The 10790-nt window shown below is 37.6% G+C and overlaps 1 protein-coding gene across 1 annotated transcript in view; it reads left to right on the top strand.

Annotated features, from left to right (window-relative positions):
* The window catches only part of fmnl1b (formin-like 1b), a 95133-nt gene that overhangs the window by 9269 nt on the left and 75074 nt on the right, over positions 1-10790 (top strand). The gene's annotated exons all lie outside the window — the stretch shown is intronic.

The raw sequence follows: 10790 nt of genomic DNA, 5'->3' as shown, positions 1-10790 counted from the left end.
CATATGTTCAGCCCAATAATACAACTCTAAACCAGTAGTGGATGTACTAGATGGCAGCATGAAACCATGCATCTGTGCATCCCTATAAAATTATCAGTATTTTTTTTGCATGCGCCAGACATGGGAACAAGTCCCTCCTCTTAAGTGCAAGTCTCTCATGGTTTGGCTTTATTAATGCTCTTCATTGAGCTACTTTTTTTTTTTTTTTTAAATATACTATTACAATTTATCCTTTATCAATGTAGGATTGCTATTGCATGGTTAAAAAACTCCTAAATGAATAAATCAAATATATTTTTTTCCCAGTTCCATCGTGCTGTAGCTGAATTACTCATGTCAGCCATAAATGTCAGAAATAGTCTCAAATCCTCCATTTCATTGACACTGGCATCGAGACAGACACTGCAATCAAAATGTAAAGTGAGCAGCTTTTTTTATAATTAAGTGAATAGATGTTTAATAGCAGCTTTTTATATTTGATCCACTTAAAGATTTAAATGTCGAATGAACCATACCCGATCTTTTTTGATCTTGATCATCACTTCATGCAAAGTTATAGGCCAGTTTTATTTGAATTAAGAGAGACCGATTACCTCCATGTTTCAGAGCAAGTATTCAGATTCTAAGGACTAAGGGGAAGTGCAGGTATGTCCTCTCTCACTCTTGAGGGTCTAGTAACATAAACATAAAATCATACACAATACAGTGATATATATTGTAATCGGGGAGGGACTGCCCCGAGGTGGGTGGTATATTGGTTAAGAGAGGCAGCATGTTGTAGTTTCCTGCTCTTCCTCAGATGGTGGTTGCAACACTCTTTAGGGATTTCCTCCGTCATTTAGAAACAGGGAATGTGGTGCCCGGACAGAGACAGGGTGGAATCAGGAAGCTGGTGCAGCATGAAAGATAGCCAAAACTTCTAAACAATTAACTACACAGACTCACAGAAAGCTTTGACGTAGTTGAAAAGACTCACTTAGTGCCAGAAATGATACTTACACGCATCATACCCCTGAAATGTCCCTGTATCTTATACCAGTCATTGATATTTGTTTGTACTTGATTAAAAAATATATCATAGCAAGTTTAAAAAACAGCAGTTGGCTTTTGCCTCTCACACATACTACTTAGTGTTAAAAGCACCAACTTCCTTTGCTTTGTGGTTTCTCAGTGTGCAGGATGTCTAAACTTTTTGTGTAATAGCTTCTGTCTGCACCTCAGTTCGACAGACGGGAAACTGTACTGGCGTTTAGGCCTCTGCTGCTTTTTTAAAAGAGTGTATGGACATTCCTGGAATTCATAGAAGCAAATTAAGTCTTTGTGAAACCACATAATTAATCAGCCACATTGTTTTATTTGACAGGTAAAAATTATTTACAATTTAATGCAGGGTTGACAAAAAATCCTCTGTTTAATTTTTTTCCCATTTATTTTTCATTTTTAACAAATGGCCTTAAGTCTAGTCATTGTAAAACTCAACATCATGTGTGCAGAGACTTTGATTTATTTGTAAATGCAATTTCAATACAGGGCACAAACATTGTTAATGAAAACAGGACAAATGCAGCTTCTTTGTGAGGGGATTGTTTATTAAATCAGCACGGCTTGCTAGTGCGGAATATTTTAGTTAAAATGAAAATCTAAAGAAACTAGTGCTACAGGCTACTTTGGGATTCAGATTATTTACTCCCCTTTAAATTTACTTAACATCAAAAATTTTTTCTACTAATTAGGGGTGCAATAGTAGTTGTATTGGTGCTGATTTGTCACAGTTCAGATGTCCCAGTTCAGTGAAAGCAGTCACTAGGGGTGTAAATCACTAGTTTCATCCTAATACAATATCGATTTATTAGACAACAATTAGGGCTGGGCAATTAATCACAAATTAGATTAAATCGCAATATGGCCTGCTGCAATTTTCAAATCGCAGAAGTTGCAATATTTCTTTACCTTGAAATGTGTCAAAATACCAGTTTAATAAATCAATTTTTTCCAGGAATTTATGAACAATGCAAACATTCAAGTGTCAGTTTTTTTTTTATAATGGTTTACAAAAATCCTCCTTTTTGTGTTTTATGTTTGTTTTTCTTGATCAAAAGTAATGATAAGGCCCTTAAACAAAGCAAATGACATCACATTTGCAATACAACAAAAATAGTTAGCTCATTCTGTCTAAAACTAATGAAGCGTTACTTCATGAAAGCCATACCCCAGCTGTGATCAGCTGGTAGCCAGCCTCACCTCCCCCACCCTAGCCGCCTCCTTTATAGCTTAAAGCTTGTTGTACCCTCATATTCAGATTCCTGCTACTATGGGTTAATTGCTTTGGAAATCATTTCATTGTTTTCAATATACATGGACTTATTTATAGAATTATTTAGAGCTTGAATTTGTCAGAAAATACACAAGATACCCAAGAATAATAGCATATTATAGCATATTAATAGCAAAAAATTGCAATTAGATTATTTTTGCAAATCATTCAGCCCTAAAAATAATATGATATTTTCCAATATCACAAAGTCTGCCACAATACGATTTCAATTCGATTCAATATGGGGCCCAGGAACAATATCGGCGATTTTATGCAAAAATTTCACATAGTTACAGAAAAAAGTGTTTCTGCAATTAAATTATAGACTGGTCTCTGTAGTTAATGAAAATATCTCTTTAACAAAAGCAACAAAGACCTGATTACCTTTAAATTAGGCACAACTATGAACATTTGTGTTAAAACATGTTGATTTAAAAAGCAAACATCTTCAGTGCCATACGTTTATATTGCCTCAAATCCTCAGATCACTCTAAAGCACCAGTTTTTTATACTTTTTCTGCAGCCCTTTATAAAAATGATCAAAATGTTTGGCCTGTGTTCCCATTCTAGATTTTTTTCTAAAACTTATTTACACACACATGGATTTCAACGTACATTTCTGCTCTATATCAGCCCTCTATACTTGACACAGGGGCCTATTAATGTGGCAGATTGTTCATTTTTGTACTTTATATATCTTATGAGATTTAACTAAGGTTAAATATGGGGCGTATGATGTTTTAATAATTAAATATTTATTTTTTTTATTTATTGCTACCATGATTTTAATGAAGAGAAGGTTTAGATTGGAGCAAAATTTTATTATAAAAGACACTTTAGTGATGAGCAGCCTCATAACAAGAGTGAGGAGGTGGGGGGTATGAAGGGAGCAGCTGTCCTGCTTGAACCACGTTAAGTTTGGATAGATTATGTTCTCATTATAAATCTGATGTGAGATAAAATCAGCGCATCAAAGGAGACATGCAGCAGCGGACTTTTTCCTCTCTGCGTATCTGCAGTCTGCTGCAGACGGTACTCGCGCTACCTCAGCCTTGACGAGTAGAGTGTTTTTATCTGTGAACGATCTTGTACAGGAAATCCTCTTTCCCTCAGCCGCAAAACTATAAGCCACTACTGCTAGTTAGCTAGCTTGCATCTAGCTTGTTGAGGACGCTGCCTGGGGAGGAAACTGTCAACAGGCGTGCAGGGGGAATTTCAAAATAAAAGCATAGCTTGAAGCATTAATTTAGATTGATGTTTTGACTGTCCATTGATCTGATTAGATCATCAATCAACCAATTGATATATCAATATACACGGATGAATCGTAACACCTCTAGCAGTCACCTGAGGACTACATCTGAATGGTGAAAAAATTCAAACACACACGACCTCCATGGAATATCCACACTCCAGTCCAGGTTGTAGCAGTGCCCGTAATTATTTGCTAACTGCTTTTAAACAACAAAGAAGAAGCAGGCACAAAAATTACAGGACGAAAAAAAGTTACATTTAGAAGCAAGAAGATGAGCAGAGCTAAGAGAACCATCTCATCACAGCGTTCCCTCCCTTGTTTACATTAATCAGTCTGCAGCCAGTTACTGGCTCACACGAGCTGTGACTTAGCATGAATAACCCCTACAGCTGCTGTTCTTTGACAACAACGTGACTGCACACTTTATGAATCATTAACAGGATACATTTCTGCAAGATGCATAAATTATATTTTTCATTGTGTTTATTTTATCATTTCAAGTTAGGAAATGCTCATTTCTCTTTTGCTCTTTTTTGTCTAATGATCAGTACACTCCAGACTGCACCAACTATCACAGGTAGATTTTAACAACACAATAAAGAGCAAACTGTAACCGATACTACTGCCAGTTGAAAGTAATGAATTGCAGAAAACTAGAAATATGCATCAAGTATTTCTTGTTTCATGCTGAACCAGACCGGTACTAAACTGTGATCCCAAAAATGAGGTATGAACCAAACTGTGGTCTTGATAAACCATTACACCTCCATTGCTGAAACATGGAAAAAACATGCATCAAACATTAGCTGCAGTACATCACACTTTTATAATTTTGCACAATAGAAAAATCAAACCTAAAGCATTATGAGGTTTTCCACTGTAGAGCAAGAACCTGAGGTTGCATAATAATGGCTGATGTGAAGTTCTTCCAAAAAGTAACATTTTTTTCATGTATCATCTTGCAGACAAACTTGACAGAACATGAATTCTAACATTTTACAACCCTGAATTTATAATTTGATATCCTTTTACAATTGCTGCAAACAAAACACAGCTGAATGCCTATTATAAGCATGATATCATCGCGTACATTACTTACTAAGTAATCTAAAACCACCACTTAACTGAGTGAGATGAACAGCTGCTGGAGTTGGGGCATAATGAAGCATGGTAATCCAAATCATAGTCTGAGCTAAAAACAACTTTTCAAAGGGAGTCAGAAAGCCAATAAATGTCAAGGGGCCACTACATGAACCAAGCTGTGACTTCCTCTTGTTGCTGTGATGAACTTAGAATATGTTGACTTCTGGTTATCTAATGTATCTGCTAGGTGAAAATCCACAGGTTGAATTTAACTAACAGACTAAGACATGTGATCAAATTCAAGCAGAAATATTAGGGCTAAAAGTAACTTTGCTTTTGGTTTGAACAAATCGATGAAGAGATAGTGGCAGTTACAAAACAGTGGCTTATTCAGCCACTGATATGAAAGCAATATTTACTGCAGCCACCCACCACTAGTAGCCTTTGTAGGTTAGGTTAATGGCTGCTACAGTAGTGCTCTTTCACGCGATGTAAACAAAAATGAACTGATAGCGCCAATATGATCTCATAGGAACAGCTCAGTTTAGCACAGTTTGATCCAGAAATTAGGGATAAAGTTGTATGTTGCTGTGTCAGGTTATACTAACATATAACTGTAGCAATGAGTGACAGCATTCAGCATAGAAATGTGGATGTTTATCCACAGAGGAACAAAGGCAGGTATTGCTGCACTGCTGCAGACCAACATCATGATGTTTACAAAATGCCCCTGTGATCCCGTCCTAACTATGTAGTACAAGGTTGGGCCTATTCCTGGTGTTTTCTTGACTTGGCAGTAGTTAACTAAACCAGGGGTTCTCAGCCTTTTCAGCCCGCGACCCCCAAAATAAAGGTGCCAGAGACAAGGGGACCCCCACTGTACCTGAAGATGGATGAACACAGCCATGCACATTCAAGAATAGTCATGTGAAGACAAGGCTGCCCATTGGGGGGTCGGAGAACTTTGGGGGGGGCAGCAAAATCATGGTCCATTGTAAGGTTAAGCTGTGGCATTTTATATATAACCTGAATAATAATCGCTCTTGTCAAAGAAACAAATTTTAATTCATTGGTGTAGTAAGTAGCCCTCTTTTAGAAATCTGAATCCTTTTGTTGAAAACAGAATTAAAATATATTAAAAGTAGCAATAGAAATGGGGGGAAAGGTAGTGAAATTGGATTTTAGAAGTAGCAAAAATTGGTTAAAGTGGCAAAAATGGGCATATAAAGTGGTAAAAAGGGATTCAAAAGTGGCTGAAATGGCATTAAAGTGGCAAAAATAGGTGAAAATTTGTTGAAATGGGTTGAAAATTAATATTAAGTGGCAAAGAAGGGTAAGCTGAGACAGAAAAAGTCAGAAACATACAAAATGGGCATGTCAAATTGTGAAATGTGGCTTAAAAGTGGTAAGGGGTTAATATTGGCAATAATGTGTCAACAGACCCAACAATAGGCAGAGAGTGGCAAGATTTGCTTTAGAAGTGGCAGAAACAGGCAGACAAAAAGTGGTGAAAAGGGTTTAAAATTTGGCAAAATTGGTTTAAGTGGCAACAGTGTGATTTAGAAAATGTTCTTAGGTTTTTTAAGGCATCTGGAGACCCCACCTCAGTGTCTCGCGACCCCCAATGGGGTCCTGACCCCAGCGTTGAGAATCCCTGAACTAAATAATAAAGATGTGCAGTTAATGTAAAGTTTGATTTAATTTCAATCTGCCCTACTGTAATGTCAAATCACAGTGGGTGAAATAATTCTTTGACCTGAAATCTATGTCAAAATACTAGTTTGATATATTTTTTTGCACCAAAGATGTTATGGTCTACACATCATGCAAACATCCAAGTGTCTTTTTTTACTAGAATAGTTTGCAAAAAAATCCTACTTCCTTTTTCCGCATGGTTTGTTAGTTTGTTAGTTAGCAACATAACTCAAAAAGTCATGGATGGATTTTCCTGAAATTTTCAGGAAATGTCAGAAATGGCATAAGGAAGAACTGATTAGATTTTGGGACTGATCCGGATCCAGGAATTTTTTAAAGGATTCTTTACTATTGGGAGATATGGTTAATGGTGGAGGTCTGCGTTCTCCGAGTGCTTTTCTACTGTTGTTACCACTTTACACTAGGAGATGGCAGACATGAGTAACTTCAATCCCAGCAGCATTTGTGGGTGTGTTTCTATTCAAAGTTTTGGAGTTGATAGAGTTTGAAAGACGCACGCCTGATCGAGGAGACGAGTCGGAGCGTAACAGAGAGAAAGACAGCGAACTGTAGCGAGAATACTCATAATGTTGGGAGGAATAGAGGAATATTCACCCTCTGCCATGACTTTCAGTCGTCCGGTAAGACCTTTGGTGAGACTGTCAGTGCATCTGTTGGCACCAGTAGGCAATGCTTCCGCCGTGACAGTCCACATGTAGCAAAGCCAATGCTTTGCCTCACTGTGTTTCCACCCCACCAGGGAGGGAGTGATCGGCAAATTAGATTTTGGGAGTGATCGGGATCACCATCTGGATCCAGGAGTGTTTTTAAAGGATTCTTCACTTTCGGGAGATAGGGCTGATGGTGGAGGTCTGTGCTCTCTGAGTGCTTTTCTAGTTTGTGTATGTTTTTCTCACTAAACATTTGCATTTGCAATTTGAGTCAAAGTAATCACAATTTCATATTTTTTCAAAATAGTTTAGCGTACTAAACACAGTTATAATTTGCATTATTTATCTGATGTGAAATTATTAATCAAAGAACATCACTAAATTGTTCTGAAAATAACAAATGAACATCTAGAATAATGTTACTAAAACATGTGATAGAATTCCAGTCTCAAATTTGCATTCAGATTTCTTATTCAATCAGTAACCCCAAAAACACATTTCCTTCTTTGGTCTCCTCTGTGGGAAGAAGACAAACTGAGTCATAACAAGATGAAGAGATGACACAAAAACGACTTTAACACACACACACACCTGTTTCATTTCCACACATCAGTCAAACCACTTTGAATGTAAATTCACTTGTGCAACACTGAGAAAGAAAACAGCAAAATGAAACACAATCAACCAACAGAATCAAAGCATTTAAAGCTGCAATCAAAAGAAAACAAATATGAAAAACACCCAAATATAAAATATGGAAAACATTAATTGCCTTACAATTTTTTTTCTGCTGTAACATGTTTTGTATACTCCTGTGTTAAAAGTAGATATAATATGGGAACAGTAAGGGTAAATAAGTGATGGTCCTTCATCTGAATGAACACAAACTTCATGCCACCCCTGCATAAGTCTGGTCCCTAGTTGAGCACCGCACCTTTGCCTCAAATTCTGCATGTGTCCCTGTGCTTACAGGCACGTCATAACTGCTTTGATCAGCAGCAGTACAGAGGGCTCAGTTGAAGGGAGAGAAGGGATAACAAGGACAGGGACATAACTTTCACCCAGATAAAAGTCAGATACCTTCCTGTGGATGTATGACGATCTTGTCTTCACTGATGAGGAAAGCTCATTGAGTCAGTGCAGTCCAATCACTGTTTTAAAATGGATGTAATGATTTAAAGCAGCACTGGGTGGTAACATGCTGTGATTTTCATCTTTATGCAGATTGTATTATTATACATTGTTCTGCCATTTCTGCGCAGCTGGCTGTAGAAAAACTTCAACCTTTTAACAGTCTTCTGCAGGCTTTTATGGCGCTTAAGTTTCATTTAATGAAAGCAAACAAAATGTAGAACTTTTCTAAAGCTAGAGATATTGATCTTAACAGTCTTAAACTATCCACACTAACTGGTAACAGTATTGAAAGGGTGTCTATAAATCCCTGATTGGACGTACACCTTCTTATATAACATCTATGCTGAACTGGACCACTGCGCGTTACAATTCTCACTCTGCTGACTGTTTACTGCTGCAGGTCCTGAGGGTTTACTTTGAATTTGGGAAATCTGCTTTTAGCTTTTATGCTCCTAAAATGTGGAGCAATTTACAAGAAACCCTCAAGATTGACATTGTAGTTTCTCTAGGCATTTTAAGGAAATCCTCTCAAATCATTTCACCGCAGTGTGCGATTGTTTTAACTGAGCATCACTTTGTGTTTATTCTGTTTTTTTGTGTCTGACATTGTAAATGAGGGAAACCTCAATGATTTTGAGACTTGAATAAAGGTTGAATAAATTAAAAAATATGGCCTAAAATCATATATGGCAGTTTTTCTGAGCTATATCCCAATCAAGTGGCAACCTCCGGTCCTGAACAATAAAGTGAATGCAAAAAAAAGAAATGCAATACAGCGAGTGTCCACTTGAGGCTGGCTGCAGGGCCACCAGAAGTCCCGTCTGATCACCTGTTAAACAGCCGCTTTTGACACTAGAAATAAACTGGTTTACAGCCTGGTTCAATACACCAAATGTGTCTCATTATCTAGTGTCTTCATGTGCTCTCACTGTACGGGGGGTGAATTTTTTTGTACCACAATTGTTTAGATTATATTTAGGAAAAACTTCACTGCTGATTGGGGCATCTCATTTGATTGGCAGATAGCTCGACAGGCAGAAGCTACGTTTCGGTCAACCAGAATGCTAGCTAGCTAGCTGACAGGAAGTCGAGCTTAGTGGGTGGGCCGTTAGGTTGGTACAAAGTTTGGTTGAGACAGCGATTTAAATTTGGATCCTACTGCTGATTGGCTTCAAGAGCTGTTCGAGTCCGCCTATTGTAAGCAGACGCTGACGTCACACAGGCTTTGTCCAATTCTTTCTACAGTCTATGATCCCAATACATGATATATAGCGCTGCATTTTGAAATGTTTAATTCAACCCTTGACACCAGTATGGTTAATAAAATAGTACCCTTGTTGGATTTTCAATTTCTATGCAGAAAGGGTAAAAATAAATACCAAGTTAAATTCAGCGGGCTTTTATTTTGAAGAAATACTTAACTCACAAGCTTTTACAAATAAAAATAGATAATGACAAGACAGGCCTTCAGCTAAAAAATGCATGAATCATGAAATACTTTTTTTGTAGTGTATGGAAAGTTCTCCAGTGTTTTCTCTGTTATATTTATTATTGTTGATTATGAAAATGATTATTCTTTTCCTCATTAAGGGTGAAGCAAACCTACATAACAACTCACCAATCAAAAGATAGAGCCGATGGCTGAAACACTGCAGTCTTGTCCACCCATTAGGGCATGCAGACCAAGGGACTCTCCTGTGTTTGGAGGCACGAACTCTTTAACTCCTAGTTGTCAATGTTATGAACTAGGCTTTCCGCCGATCTGATCGACTGTATCGGATCGGCCGATATTTTGCATTTTATGCAATTTGTTTGAATCCGACAGCTAGTTTTTTTTAGCCCTGTCACTACGTGATGTGACGGACAATTAAGTTTTTTGAATTTTGAATCATTAGCTGTCGGATTCAACATGTCAGTGGTGTGGGACTTCTTCAAAGTGTCTGAGACAGATAAAACTCAAGCTATTTGCAGTCTGTGTAACACTACAGTATCTCGTGGGGGAGCATCTGCAAAATGTTTCAACACGACAAATTTAATCAGGCTCCTGGATAAGGAACACAAGGAGGAGCATGCCGAGTTCAAGAAACGGAGCGTGGAAAAAGAAAAACAAACACCGAAACGGATGCTAAAGCAAACTACTTTAGACGGCACCCGTCCATATAGCCGTGACAGTGAGAAGGCAAGGGGTGGCACTAGAAAACTTATGGAGTTTATCGTGCTGGCCGACCTGCTATTTAATATTGTGGAGAACCCTGCATTTCAACGTTTGCTAGCATACTTTGATCCTTGCTACCTCCTCCCAGGGCATACATACTGAGGCGATACCGGTCTAAATGAGCTACACCGGGATGTGCATTCACACGTTGAGAGCCTCCTGAAAGACGGCAGTCCTTCGATAAGTTTCCCCACAGACATTTGGTCATCAGACGTCAGCCACATTTAATAATAATTTAATTTTTAATTGATAATTTTTTTTTTTTCAATTGTTGATTTAACAAAATAAGTTTATTTGATGTTTTTTATGCACATCTGGGGGTAAGAAGGGGTTACTATGTAGTGAGCAAAGATATTTATAACTAATTTTAACTAACATCACTCGTGTTTCTCAAAAAACAAAGAACTATTCTGACTTTATAAC

This window comes from Cheilinus undulatus, linkage group 20 (genome assembly GCF_018320785.1).
Source record: "Cheilinus undulatus linkage group 20, ASM1832078v1, whole genome shotgun sequence".
In the NCBI taxonomy this organism is placed as follows: Eukaryota; Metazoa; Chordata; class Actinopteri; order Labriformes; family Labridae; genus Cheilinus; species Cheilinus undulatus.
The sequence above is the reverse complement of the archived record's forward strand: the minus strand, read 5'-3'. Positions and strand labels throughout refer to the sequence as shown.